The sequence below is a fragment of the Lathyrus oleraceus genome, chromosome 4 (genome assembly GCF_024323335.1).
Source record: "Lathyrus oleraceus cultivar Zhongwan6 chromosome 4, CAAS_Psat_ZW6_1.0, whole genome shotgun sequence".
NCBI lineage: Eukaryota > Viridiplantae > Streptophyta > Magnoliopsida > Fabales > Fabaceae > Lathyrus > Lathyrus oleraceus.
In genome coordinates, this window is record NC_066582.1 from 279,379,274 (window position 1) to 279,401,372 (window position 22,099).

Consider the following 22,099-nt stretch of genomic DNA (forward strand, 5'->3'; position numbering starts at 1 on the left):
TCCTTTCCCTCCTTTGGGATAAATAACGAACGATGGCAACTCTTCTGTTTCTTTTTCTTCGCCGGTTGTTTTTTCGCACCAGTTGCGACAGGTTGTCGCTATAGGGTAAAGCCAAAAACAAAGACTGAATTAAGTGTCTGGGTGCCAGCCAAACAACTCTTGATTCACAAGACAGACTGCCGCTATATCGTCCTAAAAGGGTATAGGCGGGGCCTAAGAGAAAGTATTGTTGTGTACAAAGAACATTATATCACTGGATGGGGAACAAACAATTCTAGATCAAAGAAGGATTGAATCTTCGACCCAAGAAGAGATAGACTCTGAATCGAAGAGTAAACTGGCGTCTTAGCCGAAAAAGAATGAATTAAACGTTTGGATGACCCAAATAACTCTCGATTGATAAGGTGAAGTGTTGTTATATCATCCTAAAATGATGTACAAGGAGTCCAAAGAGAAGTATATTTGATCTCAAAAAGGATGATATTGATTGGTGAATGAAGAACGAATTCAATAAATAGGGTAGCTCACGAAGAATATGGGTTCTCCTGCCTACGTATCCTTATAGTGCAATAAGGAAATCAGGGCTTTCGTAGTTCAGTCCACTAGGGCTGAAGACAAGATGATTAAGGAGGCAAGGGGAGATGATAGAATGATTGAATGAAAGAGTGGAATAAACTTGATAGTTATTTGATAATAATCACACTAAAGTCTATGAGTAAAGGTGGATACGATAAGCAACGGACCAAATGTCCCGCACCCAAAGATATCCAGAATGAGTGTAGGAAAGCTCTAGTCTCATTCCTTCTTTACTACTTAAGGCTCGTGGCATGTAATTCTCATCCTAACTTTTAAGTTACTGGAGAAGAGCCTTTGTTGTTGTTTCTTGTCATTGAAAACCGTATCAACCGTTCGGTTCAAATTGCACTAAAGTCTATGAATGAAAGTGAATACAAGGAGCAACTAGGTCAAGTATCTCGTACCCAAAAATATTCAGAATGGGGGTAGGAATTCTCCAGTCCCATTCCTTCTCCATTTTTTAAGGCTCATATCGTACAACTTGAATCATGATTGATAAGTTGTTAGTGAAGTCCTTTGTTTGTTGCATGATGTAAGAGACTTGCCATTCGTATGATTTGAATTGTGCTACAGTCTATGAATAAAGGTGAATTCGATGAGCATTGGGTCATTCGTCCCATACCCAAAGATATTCATAATGGGGGTAGGATTTCTCCAATCCCACTCATTCTCTAATACTTAAGGCTCATGCCACACAATTCTAGCTTTGATTTAACAATCTCTTGAAGATGCCACCTTTAATATGCTTGTATTATCCACAGCTTGGTATGACTGAGGATTTGTTTCAAGATATTGACTTGAGGCCTCGAGCTCCACAACTTAGAGAAAAATTCTTATTAGGTAACCAAGGGTCTACTGGTCACTCAATTTAGACTGTGGGATTATACAAGATCAAATGATTTAATTGATCAAAATTACTTTTGATCGACTTGAATCAAAAGGTTTGAATTAATTGAGAGAACTAGGTTTGAATTAATTGGGAAGGCCCAAATCCTCAATCTATCTTGGCCATGAGGTGTGAATGGAAGACAGGGGTAAACAAAGGAATCCCTATTGGGCTTAAGTTGGGAAGGCCCAAGCCAACATCAGCCATGGAAAACAAAAACAAACATGTTTGAAATAATCACAAATGCACGCCCTTCACTCATGGTCGTCCCTGCTCATCTGAAACGGAATCCACCATGGGCAACCACGCCAACCGTCGCTCCCGGTGGCGGTGGCTACCAAAACCAGCGAAGGAGTTGGAAAAATAACCGTCTACCCTTGCTCTATTCAAATCCATGATCAATTTGACACTATCGTTCCTCTAAACCTCTAATTGAATCTGAACATTCCACGAACCCTAGCCAATCAAACCTAAATTAAATCCTAGGTACGTCAGTTCAAAGCCCTTGGGTCGAGGGCTTTGAATCCTCTTAGTGCCTTTTACATACTGGTAACCAAAAAATGGAGAATGGAAGAAATTGAGACTTACCGGGGTCGGAGGAAGATGAAGATGATGACGAACCAGTGAGCTTCTATTTCCAGGTTACAATATTCTTTCTCTCTCTCTCTCTCTCTCTCTCTCTCTCTCTCTCCCTCTCTATTCTTCTTCTTCTTCTTCTTCTTCTGAATTTAATAGTGTGTGAATTGACTCCTTTGGTGTAGAGTGATAGGGGTTTAGCACATCAAGGTTGAAGCTTTAACTGTGAGCTTCAACAACTTAGGGACCGTGCATGTGGTGGGGGTGAGAGAGAGAATGAGGGAAGGTTGCAATGATTCTGAGAATGGTGATGCCAAGTGTTGTGAAGTGATGATGGAAATGGTGATTTATCGATGACAGGTTTGGATGATGTGGATTGGAGTTAGGCTTGGGGTTAGTCAGGGTTTGGTTTGGAGTTAGTTGAGGTGAACTCAGTGAGTTTTCTGTTAACTCACTGAGTTAAAAGTTAGTTGATTCAATTCCAAATTGGCTAGTTAGTTAGTTAATTGATCTTGAGTGACTGGTTATAGAAAGTTAACTTAAATGACACTGGCCTTGCAGCTTGGTTCAAGACCTGTTGAACAGGTTCCTTTTGAATGCCTATTTGATTGTGAATTTAATTTGGCAATGTTATGTTTCCTTTAACTACTATGCCTTGGTTGGTTTTGGAGTGTTAGCCCATACATGTTCATGTCTCCACTGTTTACACACACTTGCTTTGAATGCATTTGATTGTTGTATGTTGTAACTTATATATCATGATTTGCCATGGATTATGATGTAGCAGTATTAATTTGGGTGGCTTGGATTGGTGCAAAATGTTGGCAATGTTTTGAATGTGTTGCAGGAAGTTGGTTCTTGTTGGTGATGCTGCAGATGATACTGGTGATTGCAGGTATTGGTTGTGATTTATGGTGCAACAAGGAAATGAATTGATATGGAATTTTTTGCAGGATTTGCTTGCATATGTTGTGGTTATATCATGGTAGTGCATCATTTATGTTGGATGTGATGTGTGTATGCTAATCCTATTGATGACTATTGCTTATCAGACTTGGCATTGCTAAATTATTGTTACTGCTAGAGAAGAGCTTCCATCCATTATAGAGCAAGATGATGAATTCCCCTTTGGTGAAGGTATTGAATAGGAAGATCCATGTCATCAAAGAGGCCACAATCTCAGTTGGAGTTTTAATGTTACTTGTCTGACTCTAAGCCTACTGAACTCCATTCATGCCTTGCTTGTATCAATGTTGTTAGCACTGGTATGAAGAGGTTAGCTCGTTAATTTTGTGTCAGTATTGCTTTAGCACATTCCTTATTATTTATAATGGTTTGAGTGTGGTATGAGTTAGTCTTGCTGCATTCTGATTTGGGCAGAGGTTCATGGTGAGTGCATGTATTGGTTGTGGTTTGCCTCATGCTACAAGACTACTTTGTTGACTTGAATTTGAAACAGGTTTCATATGCTGACATGATGAAGTCTAAATGTGACTGTTGCATTGCAGGAGGTTCATGAAGCAATAGTGAAGGATCAAACTGCTAGGTTCCTGATGCATCACTTGGCAGATTGATGTATGGTCTGTTCATGGCTTGCTGCAAGGAGATTTTATCCTGATTTGGATAGGTAGCAGCTAGACCTTCTCCAATAGCTCATGTTCTTTGGATGATGGATGTCTAAATGGCCTGTTTCTGTTTGAGATCCATGACATAATGCCAACTGGTTTTTTAGGTTTGGTTCTGGTTGCTGCAACCTTCATGTGCATTGCTTGTCATGGTGAGTTCAAGCCTAAATCATGTGTCTTATTTTGTCCAATTGGTTAATGTATGTGCAACATTTAATTGTGTGACCATGACACTTGGTATGGTGGATTCAGGACCTGTTTAGCAAGGTAGAGTTATGGTTGGAAATGCAACAAAGTCTAAGTCATGGCATGGTGGGCATGAAGTTGAAAGTGAGCCAAATTACTTAGAAATGAAGAAACAAGGCCAAACACATCAAAAATGACTCTTGGATGATGAATCAAGGCAAAAATGGGCTATATTAGGTCTTAGGTGGTCAAAAATGGATATGTTGACTTTGGTCAAAGTTGACTAAAAGTCAAATGTTGACCAAAAAGTCAATTGTTGCTCAAAGTCAACCCTTAGTGAAAGTTGTAAAAATGTGTATTTTTTCATGTAATGGCTAATGTGATGGATTATAATGGCTTAAAATGGATTGAAATTAGTTTTAAATGGATTGAAAATGGTTTTCTCTTTGTACCTGTATGCTTGATTTTGAAATGAAATGAACATGACATGACATGTAACATGGAATGATCACATTACATGGCACAATAACATAGCTACGAATTGATGAAATAAGACTAAGGCTTGAACATGAATCAATAGTCTTGACCACCATTTGGATTGTGATACAATAGGCTTTAGTGGTTTGAGTAGACAAGGCCATGAATGCACCAATAATAAGACATGGGTTGAATTCAATACCAATGACCAAATGAAAACAAACCAAGAGTGGCCCAAGTAATTGAGGTGATCATATGCAATGGCATGGATAGAGCTAATCATGGAATCTATGGAACCATAGGCTTGAGCCAAGACAAAAGGTTATGAGGGATAAGGATCAAGGTGAGCACCAATCATTCAATGGGTATAAGGTGGATGCAATTAGGGTTTTGGATGTCACCAGATGGAAATTCAAGCCACAAAGTCCATCAGGATCATTTCCTCCTTGATTAGAGTTATGGTGAGGCCTACTTCCCCAATCAAGCCTTTTGAATCCAACCAGATGCCTCATCAATAAGTCTTCCAATGTATGAGCCCTTGTCAGGGTTTTGATAGCCTAGACAACGCCCAAAGAAGCTTCAAGAGACCCTCTCATCATATCATCAAGGATTAGGGTTTTAGAGACCCCTGAAGATTGGTTAGATAGCACCTTGTTGAATCTATACCACCATCATCAAGAAATTAGGGCTTTACATCCCCTATACTTTGATGAAAGTCGAAGTCATACCTTTGAAATGATTCAACATACAAACCCTGGCTCCACAAGCCAAGAGTTTTGAATCTATGGTGATCCATTAATGGAATGAATGAGGCATATGAATGAATTTCTAATGTATGTAACTGGTCTCCAAGTAAAGTGGTTGGATGGAAATATGAAAAAGTGGAGGGCAAATTTTGGGATACAACAACCTTTAACATCATTTTTTTTTTATTCTATTTTATTTTCTAATTTTATTTTAATACTTGTGAAACTCCAAAAATTCCCCAAAAATTCATGAATATATCTTAGGATGTTATTTAATTTTATATATTTTTTATTTTATTTTTATAACTGTTTTGATATTTTATTTTAATTTTATCTTAAAATGTGTTTGGGTTGACCTAGTTTATGAATTATGGTTTGATTCTTGATGCTTCCCTTTGATTTTTAATCCCAATTTTTGTACACACTTAGGAACATGTATGTAAAACATTTTGGTATTAATTTTATGATTTAATAATTCATTTTGGGTCATGTTTGAACTTGTTCTTGATGCTTAACTTGTATGATCAATAATGGTTTATGATACTTGATATTTGATGCCATTTTGAACTTGTTCTTGAGCTAATCTTTTGGGCATTTTTAGGAACATATACTCTTAGGGTTTGAGTGTATATTTTAGTTCCTTTGGTATTAAATTGATGCATGTCTATTTTGTTTTTTTATGAGCCTCGATTGCTTGCTTACTTGTTAAGATACTTGTGGACAATTGTTGATTGTTTGAGTTACTCCTTGACCAATCTCTTAGGCCCATGTCAGGACACTTGTAACTGGCTAACTTCATGATGCTTTTTTAATTTTTAACCTATTTTTTGGAGCCTTCTAAACACTTCTCTTGTCTAATACAATGCATGCTTAATTTATGGGTTTTTGCTCACATTGTTTGATTGTTTAGAGGATGCATTTGTGCAAGCATTTAGGGTTTGTTGTTCTCTCTTGTTCTTGATTGAGATACCATGAGGTAGATCCCCTTTACTCTATTTTATAGGTCATTCCATGTTCTTTTGATTGTATCCATATTTGAGTGTCACTTCTAATATTTGCTTGCCCATTTTGTGATCTTTCCTTAAGCATACCTTGTGATATTGCTTCCTAATGCTTGAGTGATCTACATGATTAATGACACATGCCATTTGCTTATGAATTTTGGGCTTTGATACCTCATTCCATGTTCCATTCTCATTTTTGTTTAACATGATGTTTTGTCCCATTTGGAGGCATGTTTAGGTTTCACCATGTCCATCTTTTGCTCCCATCTTTGAGTATGGTTTGATATGTTACCTTGGTGATGATTACAGGTCTCTCATGTGTGATTATGCCATGTTTAAGCTATTGACCTCTCTTTTCTAATTGCCTAATTCTAGTCATCCATATTTGTTAGTAATAGTTGGCTTCTTTTATTGACTTGGATGAATGATTATTTCCTTTGATGCTTATGCTCTTGAACTCAATTATTGTTTGAATATTTGTATTCCATAGATACATGTTTAAGCTTATTATCTTATTCATCTTTGTATCTTATTTATTCACCATGTCCCTTCTTTTTTGTCTTTGCTTGTTAGCACCTAGATTAGAGGGCTAGTTTCCAATTAGGGTTGTTTGTGACCTTACCTTTGTGCAAGTTTGTGACATCTTTTTCCCAAGCGTGATTGATTGATGATGATGAGTTTATTATGCCTTAGTTGCTGACTTGTTTGTCTTCTTATCTCTTTCACTTTAATTAACTTTCTTATACCATGTTAAGTTAAGCACTCCACACTTATAGCCCTAGCTTGCTTAAGTGCTTACTTTCTTTTGGGCCTTCTAGTGTCAAAACATCTTGTGCATGACCCTCTGGGTTTTTGTTTAACATGTCTAAGTGCTTGCTTTGATGATAATTTGTTGCCCCGTGAATGTTTGATAACATGCTCATTTGGTTGGTTAATCTTTATTTGTGTGCTTTACTTCCTTACTTGTTCAACTAGGATAGTTTTTAGGTTGGAAGATGTTCTTATATTGTATGCTTTAACTCTTCCTCTTTGTGGTTTGATGTGTGATTGTTCAACTATCATCTTTCTTTCTACCTTGTTGCTTGCTTAGGTGTTCACCTAATTGCATTTTCTTTCTTCTTTGATGCTTGCTTGTTTAAGTAAGTATTGCTTTAGGTATCTTGTTTAAGTGCCTATGTGTGAGTAAGTGTTCACTTCTCATTTGATGTGTGATTGTTTAATTGCCATTTCTTCTATTATTTGCCTTGATGACATGAATACTACTTGTTTAAGTACTTTTTGTGTTACCTTTGGTCATGGGTTGTTACTTACATTGATGTTTACCTAATTACATGTTTATGTTATGTTTGCTTGCTTTCATTACATTGTTTAAGTATTTGATTGCTTGCTTGCTTTCTTCTTTTTCTTTCTACTTTCCTTGTGAGATTGCACGTACCCAATAGGATTCTTTAGTTCTTTATTGGTCAAGATTGAACTAAAGTAGACCCTAGTATTGGTATCCATGTATGGCAACATTAGGTAGAAGCTCCCTTGATCCTAACTTTAGGTCCACATTGCATGACAACAAGTAGGATTGAGATTCCCCCTTTTGTTAGTCTTTTCCTTTTTTACATACATTCTAAAACTAAAACTTTTTCTTAATCAAATTTCAAAAACACTCTAACACTATTGAAAACCTTTCATAATTAAGAGAGAAGTATACAGATACCCCCACCTTCTGAGGGACCATCTGATGTATTCTTTCAACAAAAATACTCAACAAATAAAAACTCATTTTGCCAGTTGGATTTTCTTATGAAAATTTTCAATACGGGTTGAACCCATAAAAAAACACCAACAAATCAAAGTTTTTTATAAGAACTACGGTGCACTGATTATTTTTTATGCGTAGGCATATGGTTGCAAAACCTAAGCGAGCGCAATAATAAAAATCTTTTCTTTTTATCTGTTAATAATTCATTCTCATGCATTCCCTTCACAACCTAGATTTAGACTTGACACATCCTTTGATTAGAACAACAAAATTGGATCCTGTAGAGTACTACAAATGTGAGGGGTGTCAATACCTTTCCCTTGCGTAACTGTCTCCCTTACCCATCTCTTGGTTGCGATACCATTAGGTTCATCCTTTTGTAGGTTTACTCAGTGTTTCCTTTCCCCTTCTTGGGATAAATAACATTGGTGGCGACTCTGTTTTGTGTGCGCGTTTCTCCGAGATGTGACAACAATTTAACAAAGTCAGTTTTTTCTGTTAGATGCAGTTATGGATTGAAACAGACAGTTAGGTTAATTGTGATGTTAGTGAGTTGAATTTGAAGTTAGTTAGCTTAAATCAGTTTAGAAGTTAGTTTGTTATGAGATGTTATGGGATGATTCGGTTAATGTCATGGAACAAAAATTAATTAGTTATGGTGAATTGAACTGAATTGGAAAATTGCAATTATGTTAAACTATTATGGTTGTTTAAAATTTTGTTGTTAACATGCTAATGTAGATTAATTGAGGTATTGATTGTTAGTAATTTGTTTATAAATGTTAGTCACGAGATTGTTAGTTAGTTAGATAAATGTTATGAAAGTTAGATAATTGGAGGATTGGTCGAGGATTTGACGCTAGTAAATGTCTATTTGAGAATGGTTAATGAGTTGTACCAGTTGGAGATTTTTTGCAAGTTAACCTTTGTAACTGACTTGTGGGTTAATTGTGATGTGGTTTATGGCTTGTAAATGACTTAGGGGTAGTTAGATGTTAGAGATTATAGGGACTGGTTTTTTGTGGGCTGGTGTATGGTTAAGTGTTGAATCATGATGAATTAGGTTGTGTGGATTTTTTAGAGCAGGGTGTTTACACAATTGCATAACATTGACCATTTTAGATTTATGAACTATCAATTTACTGCTATGTTTTTATTGTATGTGCAATGATTGGATATGATAGTATATGTTGCTAGGCCTTGGATTGTATTGTGAGTTGCCAAACTATCATGTATGTGTAATGAACTGTCATGATTTGGTTTATAGGTTGGCATGTAGGTTAAAGAGTGTTATAACATAATATACTTGGACATATGTATGCTGATGGTGTTGGTATGGTAGTATGAATTGTCATGATAGTAATGATTTATGTACATGTACATTGGTGCTGATGTGTTCTTGACAGTTATGATGCATATTATTGATGTGTGAATAACTTAGGTGAAGTTGTATTGGTATGCATTATTTGAATGGCCTGGCTTGTGAATAACATTATGTGAATGAATAATAATGTTGTCTAGGTTTTGTAGGGCTGATGCAAGCTTGGTATGATGAAGAATAAAATCTTGAGGCTTGGCATGGCTTAACATGGTTTGGCATGGCATTACATCATAATGGAATCTTGGTATGGAATTGAACATGAAGATGATGAAGACTTGGGGTCCCAAATGGAATATCATGAGGATGAAGAGAAAAAGTAACATTAGGGTTTTGTTTGACTTTGGTCAACAGTTTGAATAAAAGTCAATAGTTGATCAAAAGTCAAACTTAGGTCAAACTTATAATTTTTTATGTAATTTTCAAATGTGACCTCTTCTAATGTAATCTTGGATTTTGAATATGAATTTGGGCTTTAAATGTAACTTGTAGCTTAAGAAGTGCCATTTCCCTCCATTTTCACAAATTTGAATATTTGAATTTTGAATCCTTTTAACTTGAATTGTAATGCCTTAATCAAGAGAGCAATAGCCTTTCATGGTTGACTTTGTTGACCAAAAGTTAAACTTGTACAAATGGCTTCCAACTTCATAATCAAAGTGCCTTGACCAAAATTAGAGATTCCAAAGACTTATGCCAAGAAAAGTGAACATCCAAAGTTAGTTATGCCCAAAAATTCAAATGGAGCACAATGATCCCACAAGCTTCTTTCACCTGTGCACACTGTTGGTGTAAGCCCTAGAGGTCAATACTTTTGGTACTTGTATCGAATTATTTATTAATAATAAAAGGTTTTTTTCTTTATTACGTTTGTTTAGTAAAGTCCCTGGAATAGATAGTCCGTTTAATGTATTGAGTGTGACTTAATCATGAGAACACATTAAACATAAGGACACTATTCTTAAAGTATCAGTAGTCGAGCTTTAGTGTGAAGTGGGATAACATTAAAGCATTAAGACTATTATGTTTGTAGACTGATGATCACATCTCATGGATCATGGATAAAGAGTTATCAAGTCTTAAACATAGGTATGAATATTAAGAGTAATATTTATACCGGATTGACCCGCTATGAGAATACTATATAGAAAGTTATGAAAAGTGTCATAAGTTATTCTCATGGTGATAATGGTGTATACCACTCTTCGACCTGAAACCACTATGGACCCTAGATGTAGAGTCGAGTGCTTTATTGCTGATCAAACGTTGTCCGTAACTGGATAACCATAAAGACAGTTGATGGGTACTCCACGAAGCATGCTGAGGGACATGAGTGACCTAGATGGAATTTTCCCATCTTGCATAACAGGATAAATGTCTATGGGCCCAATATTGAACTGGACAAGGATGACACGGTTTATGCCTTGTGTTCAATATAGACATAAGGGCAAAAGGGTAATTATACACATAAGTATCATCACAGAAGGAATTGTCAGATCACATGACATTTTCGTGTCTTGGGTAGCAGTGATGTGTTGCTAGATACCGCTCACTGTTTATTATGTTAAATGCGTGATTTAATATAATTGCCAATGTCACGAAAACCTACAGAGTCACACACAAAGGACGGATTGATGAGAGATAGAGTAACTAAGGAATACCGTAAGGTACGGTGCCCTTAAGTGAATTATAGAACATCGTAAGGTACGGTGTACTTGAGTAGAATACGAAATATGGTAAGGTACCATGGGCTTAAGTGAATTTGGGCATATTATAAGATATGGGCCAAAATACACTTAAGTGGGCCTTTTAGCTTGAAGCCCACACAATTGGTTCTATAAATAGAACCCTTGTGCAGAAGCATAAATTGCGGTTGCATTCTTTTCGTTTTCACTCTCTCTCTCTCTCACTCAAAGCCTTCATTCGTACCAGCTAGCACTGAGATTGAAGGAACCCGTTCGTGTGGACTGAGTAGAGACGTTGTCATCGTTCAACGTTCGTGATCGCTCTGTGGATCTGCATCAAAGGTTTTGATTGTCACAAGAGATCTGCACCAAAGGTTTCAGTCGTCACAAGAGGTAAATATTCTATCACTGATCATGATCATTCGTAAGGATCTCTAAAGGAGAAAATTTTAATTTCCGCTGCGTTTTGGACCGCAATTCTCCTTCAGCACACGCCATGGAAACCCTAATCCACGAAGATTAATGACATCATTGGCATAATTCAATAAATAATAGGAGCCCTTTGAACCAATGATGTTACTTACAAGTGCAATGAATAATCTTATAATGAATGATTAAGACAAGAGTATGCGAATGAATCATTAAGCACGAGCCAGGTGAAAAAAGAAAAAGAGTGAGGCAAATTTAGGGGTATGACACTGTAGCGGGGTATTCGTTACCATTAGAGATATTGACTAAATCCAAGGTAAATCATACAAGTCGAGTCGCCACCGCACTTCTATTTATCCAAAGGAATGGTTAGGAAGCGAACAAAAACCTAAAAGTTTTATCGAATCAAAAACTAGTAAAAATGTCAGAGATTTGGGTAAGGGGGTTGGTTATGCAATGGGAAGGTATTAGGCACCCAAAGCATCCTAGGTACTCCTAGGGAGCCCTTTTCACATTTGTTGCAAAGGCTGTTGTTTTTTTTTTGAAAATTTATTTGTGCAAACATGATTGAAGGGATGAGAAAAGCGTGTATGTTTATCTAATGTACTACTTACTAAAAGAAGGGTCAAAAGAAAATGACTCGCACGGACGTCGCATCCACTGCATACGTATCTCATCTGAATCTGAGAATCAGAGTCTTCGTAGCTCGGCTACCTATGGGTTAAAGAGGAGTGTGCTCGCTAAGACATCGCGTCTTATGCCTACGTATCTCATATGGGATGAAAATCAGAGCAAAACGTAGTTCGACCACCTATGAGGTAAGGGTTGTGTTTTGGGGTGAACGACGTTACTACGCAATCTATCGGATGCTCGACCTTTGGAGACTTACTCGCCTGTAGTAGAAGGAGATAACGTGTTCTTAGGAGAAGAAAAATCAATGAGTTTGGGGTGTTTAGGGATGCTCATGCAAAAAGGCAGTCCTAGATGAAGGAACCGCGTTACCTTAAATGACATGCCACGAGAGGCTATACGAAACCTAAGAAATCGGTAACATGTGGGAAAAGTAAAGGGATCGAGAGATCTACCGTACGGATAAAGATCCGAAGTAACGACAATTAAAGAGATAAGAAACCCAGAGATCTCTCAAGCTAACACCATCAAAGAAAGTGAGTCAGTACAGGTAATCGGAATAAACCTCCAGGTGGTATCCCACAAATAAAGTGGAACACCAGGCAAGCCATCTCTGCAAGAGTCATATGAGCCCTCACAAAACAAAACTCAACAAACAGGTTAGAGAAACAAGATAGGGTAATCAAGAGTTGCCCCCAAATCAAAATGTAACCACATGAATCATGCCATTAAAATTCACAAAAGCTCACAAAAAGCAACCAAGGGTAGGAGGCCTAAACCTCTTGTCAAACACATGCATCAAAAGGGTATCAAATTCACCCATAACACCTCATACATTCAGAGCATTCAAATTGAAAGCATAAAGTAATGGGAATAAGGCAAACTTGATTGGAAAGACCGATGAAATTGAATTGCCCGGTTGGGTTTGCAAAGCAATCTGAGGGTTTATATGAGAGAGAATTGGTTATTTGCCGATGAGTTCCCTTCAGTCTCTGGAGGTTGCTCTGAACTCTGTTAGCTCTTCTCTCACTATCTTTTTCCTGCCAGGGTCATAGGAATAGAATTTCTTTTGTTTCACTGAAACTCTGAATTTATAACCTGATTTTTGTGGACCTGTGGGCTCAAATGAGAGAGACCCAAGTCCAAAAATTTTCTGTTATATTTTATTTATTTATTATTTTTATTATTTTTCATTTTTTTTTAAACACGTGGGCTTCGCCTAGTGAGCATGACAGTTCAAGAAGTTCCTCTGAGCGTAGGTGATTCTGGTGGCTTTTCTTGGGACTCGCTAAGCGACCCATTCTGCTCGCCTAGCGAGCATGACAGCTCATGAACAAACTTTTGCTCCTTCAAGATTAACGTTTTGACTGACGAATAGAGCCCATTTGAACCTGTTGGAAGTATCTCAAGCCATTCCCTTGTGTTGACTGATCATCTAAATAGAACCCACAAAGTGTCTTGGATGATACTCAAGCTTCAAACAAAAGATGTTAGTGACACATTTTTGTGCTTTTGGTTAGTAAACAAAAGTAAGAGAAACAATGATGTATAATTCAAGCATGCTTGGTGATCTCAAACCAATCACAAGGAGTCCCACCCAAAGGCAAAGGGAACCAAGATGCTAAAGATCCTTGAGGCAATGCAAATGCAATGTTATGATGCCATGAGGGATCTTAGGGTCAAAATTGGGGTCTTACAGACACCCTTATAGATATATTCCATCGGTTTTGTGGAAAACTAAGGTAACAAATTGTTAGCTTGACGCTACCAGGAACTATACTCACGGTTTTTACCATGTTCAAGATGAAAGTTTCGTCATAAAAAGTGTTATTTGTAGTATTGTCAAGACATTAAAGCCAATATCTTAAGCAACACCTAATATCAAACGCCATTCAATGCAATCACTGATGATCTTAGTCAAGCAATATATCTGATAATGATGTTTATCAAGAAGTCTTATCATACCTCATCAGATAGAAGTGAAGTCAAGTCACAGATAAAGTTCTGAATTATTGGTGAATCTAGTAAGAGATCTTAAAGCTTCAGAGTTCGTGAAAGAGAGAAAGTGTAAAAGTTTGCCTAATCCGTGTATGAGTGATCTTAGTCATGTAAAATATATTAGGGTCGTTCCTAAACTACTAAGATAATGCACACACTCACCTAAAAATATTTTTAACCTTTCTATTTGATAAAACTCCTTAAAACCCTTAGAGGAACCATCAAGGTGCTTATGGAATTGATAAAGGGTGTTCTTGAATATTTATGAGGCTTATATACACTGCCTAATTGATTAAGGCCCTTAGCCAATCGATTAGAGCAATGTTTAAAACTTTCTAATTTATTATTACACTCTTAATCGATTAGGACACTAGTCGTTCTAGAGTTTCCTTTTTGAAAATTAGGATTACCATTTTTACAAAGCATATAATCGGTTAGGTAATATACATAATCGATTATGCATATTAAAAAATCCATAAATAATTTTTACTTTTAAGACAACTTTCTCTCTTATAAATAAATGGTTCTCCTCTTCTTTAAATCACAAAATTCTTTATCTTTTCTTAAATTTTTGTTACATATATTAAAGAACTCAAATGAGTATAATGAATGTAGATGAGATTCCTCGAAACAAAATTTAGTATAAAAGAAGTAGTAAAAAAAATTAAAGGGTCGATTTTAAAAAAAACATCAATTAATAAATTTGCTAAAAACCATATATATATATATATATATATATATATATATATATATATATATATATATATATATATATATATATATATATATATATATATATATATATATATATATATATATATATATATATATATATATCATTTCTCAAAAATTCAGGATTTTTTACCTAATTAACCCACATTTTCGAAGAAATTCCCAAAATAACCCAGTTTTCAAAAAATTTCCCAATATACCCCACTTTTAGAGGGAGGCGCCAATTGGATTGGCGCCCCCTCTTAAAAATTGCAAGGAGGCGCCAATTGGATTGGCTAGGGCACCTGCCCTAGCCAATCCAATTGGCGCCTATGTGTAATTTTTAAGAGGGGGCGCCAATCCAATTGGCGCCTCCCTTAAAAAAGCCTCAAATGAAAAAACCTCCAACATGAAAGTTATGAGCAGTTGAAGTTGGACTTCTGAGTTTTTCAACTGCTATCTGACCTATAATGTTTTGTATTATTGCATGTGTTTCTTTTAGGAATATGTAATTTTGTCCAACATAACATTTGAAGTAGACATCTTAAATTTTCCAATGCACTTGGTCCCACCTCAAAATAATTAAAAATGAGTGAGTTAGGTCCCTGCGAACTTGACCCAAAATTAGGGTTTCTGTCAAAATGAGCTATAATGTTTTGAAATTAATGATGAGCTTCCAAGTTTCAAATGGATTTTTGATGAACATGAAAGTTGTTCATATGGCGACTGTTGTTAAAACTTGAATGGAGGCGCCAATTGGATTGGCTAGGGCAGGTGCCCTAGCCTAGGGTAGGTGCCCTAGCCAATCCAATTGGCGCCTATGTGTATGTTTTAAAAGGAGGCGCCAACTCAATTGCCGAGTCCCTCATAAAATGCCTTTTTTGTCTTATAAATAGATGCGTAGTGTGACCTATTGTTCCATAATTCATATAATCATTTGGCTATCATGTTTGGTGTTCATCGCCGATACGGTAAGGTGATTTATGCGAGAGACAAACCTCAATTGCTGATGCTGCTTTGGAACATCACCACGTTAGATCAACTGAAGAGGGAGCTGGTTCGATGGTTAGACGGGAAAATACCAGAAGGGGAAAAAATCAGAAGTATTGAGAGACTTGACAGTATCTTTGGTTGGGTGCGAATGAAGACTGATAAGGATGCTAGGGAAATGATGTTCGGTCGAGACGATATTAATTTGATTGTTGTAATCAGTTAGAATTATTTATGTTTTCAGATGTTTTGTACTGATGTTGGTTATGAAACTCGTTGTAACAAGAACTTAATGATATATAATGATTGATTGTTACAGAAATACAATGTTACAAAAAGCATAAGATCTAGATACAATGTTACAAATAGCTTAAGATCTAGATATCATGTTACAATAAGCTTAAGATCTAGATGATGCTCCTTGATTGGGACAGTTGTTTTTGTTGTGTCCTGGTTGACGACAGATACTACATAATCTTATCATTTTATCTGTGGAATCCATCTCTGTTCTTATACGTGTGCTGTTTGGCCTTCCTTTCTTCTTTCTACGCATCTCTTCATTGTGCCAAACAATATCTCCTTCATATGGAGGCCAGTAATCCTCCATTGGTAGTACTGAAAAGCTTTGACTATATACATTCATGATGGTGTTGGCCTTGTACACATCAGATAAATGGGTGTAAGCGTCTTGACGAGTATAAGCGCATGCTGCAATGACATGGGAGCAAGGTATGCGGAAGGCCTGAAATTTTCCACAATCGCACCAACTTCTGTGTAGTTTAACCGCGTAGGCTAAATTTGGTCTCCCCTCACTGTTGCCCATTGTTTCCTGGACGTTGAAATTTTGTCTATGACGGTCAAACACTGTTACAGCGTGTGTCGTAGCCTTGATGCTCTCCTCTTTCATGACCTTCATGCAACATTCACTGAATACTTGTCCGGACATTAACACTGCACTCCATCTTTCACCTCTGCTTGCGAACATAGAAGCCAACCTATAATAGGTTGATCTTACCAAGGCGGTTATCGGCAGGTTTCGAATTCCTTTGAAAACCCCGTTCATGCATTCCACAATGTTTGTTGTCATGTGGCCCCATCGACAACCACCGTCAAATGCTCTTGTCCACTGCTCTACTGGGATGTTATTTATCCATCTCCCCGCGTCTTCATTAGACAGTCGAATCTCATCACGATAATATTGAAAAGACGGTTAAGTTAAAGCATACCCAGCATTCACCACCTTCTTGCGAAGATTCTTATCTTTTATAGCACGCATGAAGTTTTGTGCAATGTGTCTGATACAGTAGACATGTGTAGAAGGAGGATCATGCCATCCGTTGTCATGGTTGTTGTAGGCACTTTCGATGGCAACATGTCTATAAGAAATCAGACATAGATTGGCTTGTGGAGCGACATGCGTTCTGAGATGTCGAAGAAAGAAACCCCATCCAGCAGCCGTTTCACCTTCAACAAGAGCAAAGGCAATGGGAAATACATTGTTGTTACCGTCTTGTGCAACTGCCATGAGCAACGTACCCTTGTCTTTTCCGTATAACCAAGTGCCATCAATTTGAAAGAGAGGTTTGCAGAAAGTGAAACCTTTGATGCACAGGTCAAATGCCCAAAAGAGACGGTGAAATATTCTATTACCTTTAGCACAAGTTCCGTCTGGCATCATTGCTGGCACTGTCTCCAGAATTGCCACAGTTCCTGGGACATAAGTTTTTAGTGCCCATAAAAACCGTGGTAATTCCTTGAATGAGTCCTCCCAGTTGCCGAAAACCTGCTCAACAGCCTTTGTCCTCGCAATCCATGCTTTCTTGTAAGATGGAGTATAATTATATGTTGTTCGGATATGGGATATAATTATACTCACCTTCACTGATGGGTCTTTATTTACCAATGGCAGAATGTCTCGACATATCAAAGCTGTGCTCAGTTTACGGTGATCTTGTTGAACGGTTGTTGCGACGCAACTGTGTGGTGGGTCTATTGAAGCGATCTCCCAAGAGTCATTTTTCTTCTTGTAAGATGCAACCAAACGAAACTTACAAAGCATGTTACGACATTCGATAACATACCTTCTAGAATCAGCGCGTTTCACCGTAAAGTCAGCAAAGTTGTTCATGTGGTATTTTTTGATTGCCAAGACACATTCCTCTTTGGTACGAAACATGTCTCCCACCTTTAATTCGCCTACTGGTCTCGGATACGGATTATAGAAGACACTGTCGGACATTTCATCGTCGTGAAGATCCATATTTGTCATATGTTAAGGAGGAATATAGGCATGAGTAGGAGGTATTGGTGGTGGTTGAGCCTCATCTTCATCGTCGTTATTCAGGATGTGATCAACCTGTATCTCAGTCTCCTCTTCTTCTTCATCAACAACGTCGACCTCTACTTCTGCTTCTGGGTTGAGTTCATCTGACCATTGTGCATCATCTGCAGCATCTCCACCAGCTGGATCCTGATCTGTTAGTTGAGACTGTTGAGACGGTATACATGGTTGTAGAGTAATGTACAACTCGATACAATCCATGCCTGAATGTTCATGACTAAGAAACATGCTTTCAACATCTTCATCGTCTCGTATCTTTAGGGGGAAAAACTTGCATTGACCATTCTCAAAAAATATAGGATTCTGATATGTCATCTTTGACACAATACCTGATGCTATAAAGGATTGTATTCTTTTTTTGAAATGCAAAAAGGTTGCATTTCTCTTCATCGTGAATCTAATGGTATCAGTGTTTCTAAAACAAAAACCATGAAGCTCAGACTCAAAAGTTTCACCGTTGCAGTGAACGTTGATACTGTATAATGATGAAGATGACATTTTGGAGATGAAAGCTATTTTGCAAGTGCAGATGAATGTGAGTGAAGATGAAAAGTAATTTGCAGATGATAAGTATTAATGTGAGTGAAGATGAATGTGAGTGAAGATGAAAAGTATTTTGGAGATGAAAAGTATTTTGCAAGTGCAGATGAATGTGATAGTAAGACACTTAAATAGATGGTATCAGTGTCTCACATTGAAGCTAGTCTGAGATACCGTGTCAAACATGCAAGTAATTTCAGAGATGAGGTGTCTGTCATGCAATACAGTGTGAGTTGATGTGTCAAGCATGCTAGCTAGTCAAGAGTTGATGTGTCTGTCATGCAAGACAGTGTGAGTTGATGTGTCAAGCATGCTAGCTAGTCAAGAGTTGATGTGTCTGTCATGAAAGACAGAAGTGAGTATTCAGCATGCAAGATACTAGAGAGCCACGTGTCTGAGATGATGTGTCAATCCTGCAAGACAGTGTGAGTTGATGTGTCAACCAGGCAAGCTATCAAGAAGGTAGTCATCAGCATGCAGGAGACAAGACAGACACGTGTCGGACACCTAAGATGGTCAAAGATGATGTGTCAATCATGCAAGCCATCCATAAGTGATTTGTTCAGCATGCAGGAGACAACAATGCCACGTGTCAGACATGCAGAAGGTGGCGCCAATTGGTTTGGCGCCTACCTTTAAGGCTTGTACATGGTCGCCAATTTGAATGGCGCCCCCATGTAGTCAGTCCTCGAAACCAAGCATTCAGAACTAGCCTTGCATGCATGTACCCTATGGTGTCGCCAATTTGAATGGCGCCCCCACTTTAATATTGCACATGGTCGCCAAATGAGGTGGAGACACCATGCAAACACAATTTTTCATGCACTCCTCCATTTGCCTATAAATTGATCCACTCCTTCAACAATTCTTCCACACCAACATTCTCACTACTTCATCTACATTTCTCACTACTTCATCTACATTACTTCTTTTACAATTTCATCTTCAACAAAATCTTCCATTTTCATCTACACCAACTCCCCAACAATATGTCTTTACTCACAATGGGCGAAGCACACAGAGGAACAGTTGCAAACATCGCGACATACGTAAGTTTTTTCTTATACTTCTTTTTTATGTTTCATCTCCACCAACCCCATTTTATTTTGAAATACTGACTTAGTCAAGTGTTACATTATTTCTATTATAGGAGGTCTCAAGGTTTCAAACTCGAGTCCACGAATTTGTCCCAATGGACCCGATGATTCAACCTTATGTTGAACTCGCCGGTTTTGGTCACCTTAGCAAAATTATGTCTTGGTCTATAGATAACAAGTTCATTCTAGCCTTATGCGAAAGATGGAGGCCAGAGACACACACATTTTGGTTTCCAACCGGTGAGTGTACCGTGACGTTAGAAGACGTCTACATGCTTTTAGGACTACGAATTGAAGGCAAAACTGTTAATGGTAAGACCAACTATGCAAATTCAATTTGCATGGAGCTTTTAAACACTGATTTGTTAGATGATAATGCTAGGGGACAAGGTATACTACTTTCACGCCTAAAGTCATATTATAATAGTTTTTATTTAGATGAGCATTCTACCGAAGATTCTCGAATCATCAAAACTAGGTGTTACATTATGTTGTTACTAGGATCCTTTTTATTTCCCGAAGGTAGTGGTTCTAGCATGCATATTATGTACTTACCTTTACTTAGACATATAGATAGAATAGGTAGTTATAGTTGGGGATCCGCATGTCTAGCCTATCTCTATAGTTCTTTGTGCAAAAACTCCCACAAAGATACTTCTACATTTTCTGGATGTGCTGTTTTGCTACAAGCATGGGGATGGTCAAGACTACCGTCTCTAGCACCGGTCAATAACAACCCCTTCACTTTTCCATATGCAAAAAAGTAAGTTGTTTAAATTGCTATATCTTTACTTCCTTCCTTACAGTTTATTACCCATAACTAATTTATTTTAACTTTTTGGTGTAGATGGTCGGCACGCGGTATGAATTACAGCAGATGTCCGAGACACTGTATTACTCAATATCGCAACCTGTTGGATCACCTTCGACCGGCAGACGTAAGCAAAATAATTTCATTATTTCTTCATATTATGTTGACTTTTTCTACATTCATTTAAATCCTATCGTCTTTAACATTTCAGTTCATTTGGCGTCCATACCTTAATATGGATCATGAGCATCAGATCAACCCTGAAGACGCAGTCGTATGGACAACATGCACACCGATAATACGGTTCACAACAGTGGAGCTGCACAACACCGATCGTGTGAAACTGCAGTTTGGTATGGTCCAGAATATCCCAGATCCCCCAGCTAGCCTAGGAGAATGGCATATGCGTAAAGTGAACGACCAATGGAACTACAACCCTTGGCAAACCTTCGCAAGATCAGAGTGTCGCAAGTGGAAGCACCGTCATGACCATGTCTTAACTGACGCAGTCATGCCAAATGAGGTAAAACCAAGTCGTACTTATATGGCTTGGTATAGATCAGTTGGATTTCAATTCATCGCCGATGATATGTACCTCTACGACCCACGCCAGACAAGTTACACACAAGAAGGATCAACATCTAACCCCCAACAACATTCTCAGCCCGGTTACTCACAACCACCTATCCGACAAACTTTCCGTTCCACAAACACACAAACATACAACCAAAACATGCCATTCACACAACCCCAAAACCAAGAACATCCCCCATACCACCACCAACAAATGGACCATCAACCTTCAACCGAACATCGCTTCGCACCCACACCATCACCCTACCAAAGTCGCCTTACCCAAAACACTAACCGCCCCATCACCTACCGTAGCCAAGAACCCCAAACATCACAATACTAAAACATCCCACAACCATATCTCTTCCAAACACCCCCAACAACCTTTCCAACCTTTCCTAGACCCATCATTGTCACCCATGTCCCCCTTCAACCGTCCCGGTCGCCCATCCATGAGTTAACCACACCCCAACTTCTCTGGCATGGGTCATGAGCTCAGCTACGCCGGTACACCATCATTGAATACTGAAGACTATGCTGAGTTGGCTGAATACCTCAACGGATCTTCTCCTGTAAGAGGTAATGACGCTCCTGGACCATCAGATGAACAAACACCGGTGCAGAATCGTCAACGTGGGTTAGGGCCAAGGGTTAGGGTAGCTAGGGTATGTGGGACCGGAGGTCGGTTAGGTGATCCCGATCATCACCATTAGGATTCTTTGTGTAAAATCCAAATTTTATTAATATCAATTCGTATTATGTCAAATTTATCTTTGTGTAAACTCCAAACATTAGGTTTCTTTCATAATTCTAAAATAAACACATATCATAATACAAAAATTTATAGGTCAGAAACCCTAATTCAAGGACTTGTCATTGTTATGTTGAAAGGCTTGAATTTGGTCCCTTTTGGCAAAATTCACATACACATATTTTGACAGAAACCCTAATTTTGGGTCAAGTTCGCAAGGACCTACCTCACTCATTTTTAATTATTTTGAGGTGGGACCAAGTGCATTGGAAAATTTAAGGTGTCTAATTCACTTGTTATGTTGGACAAAAATTCATAACTCTAACACAAACACAT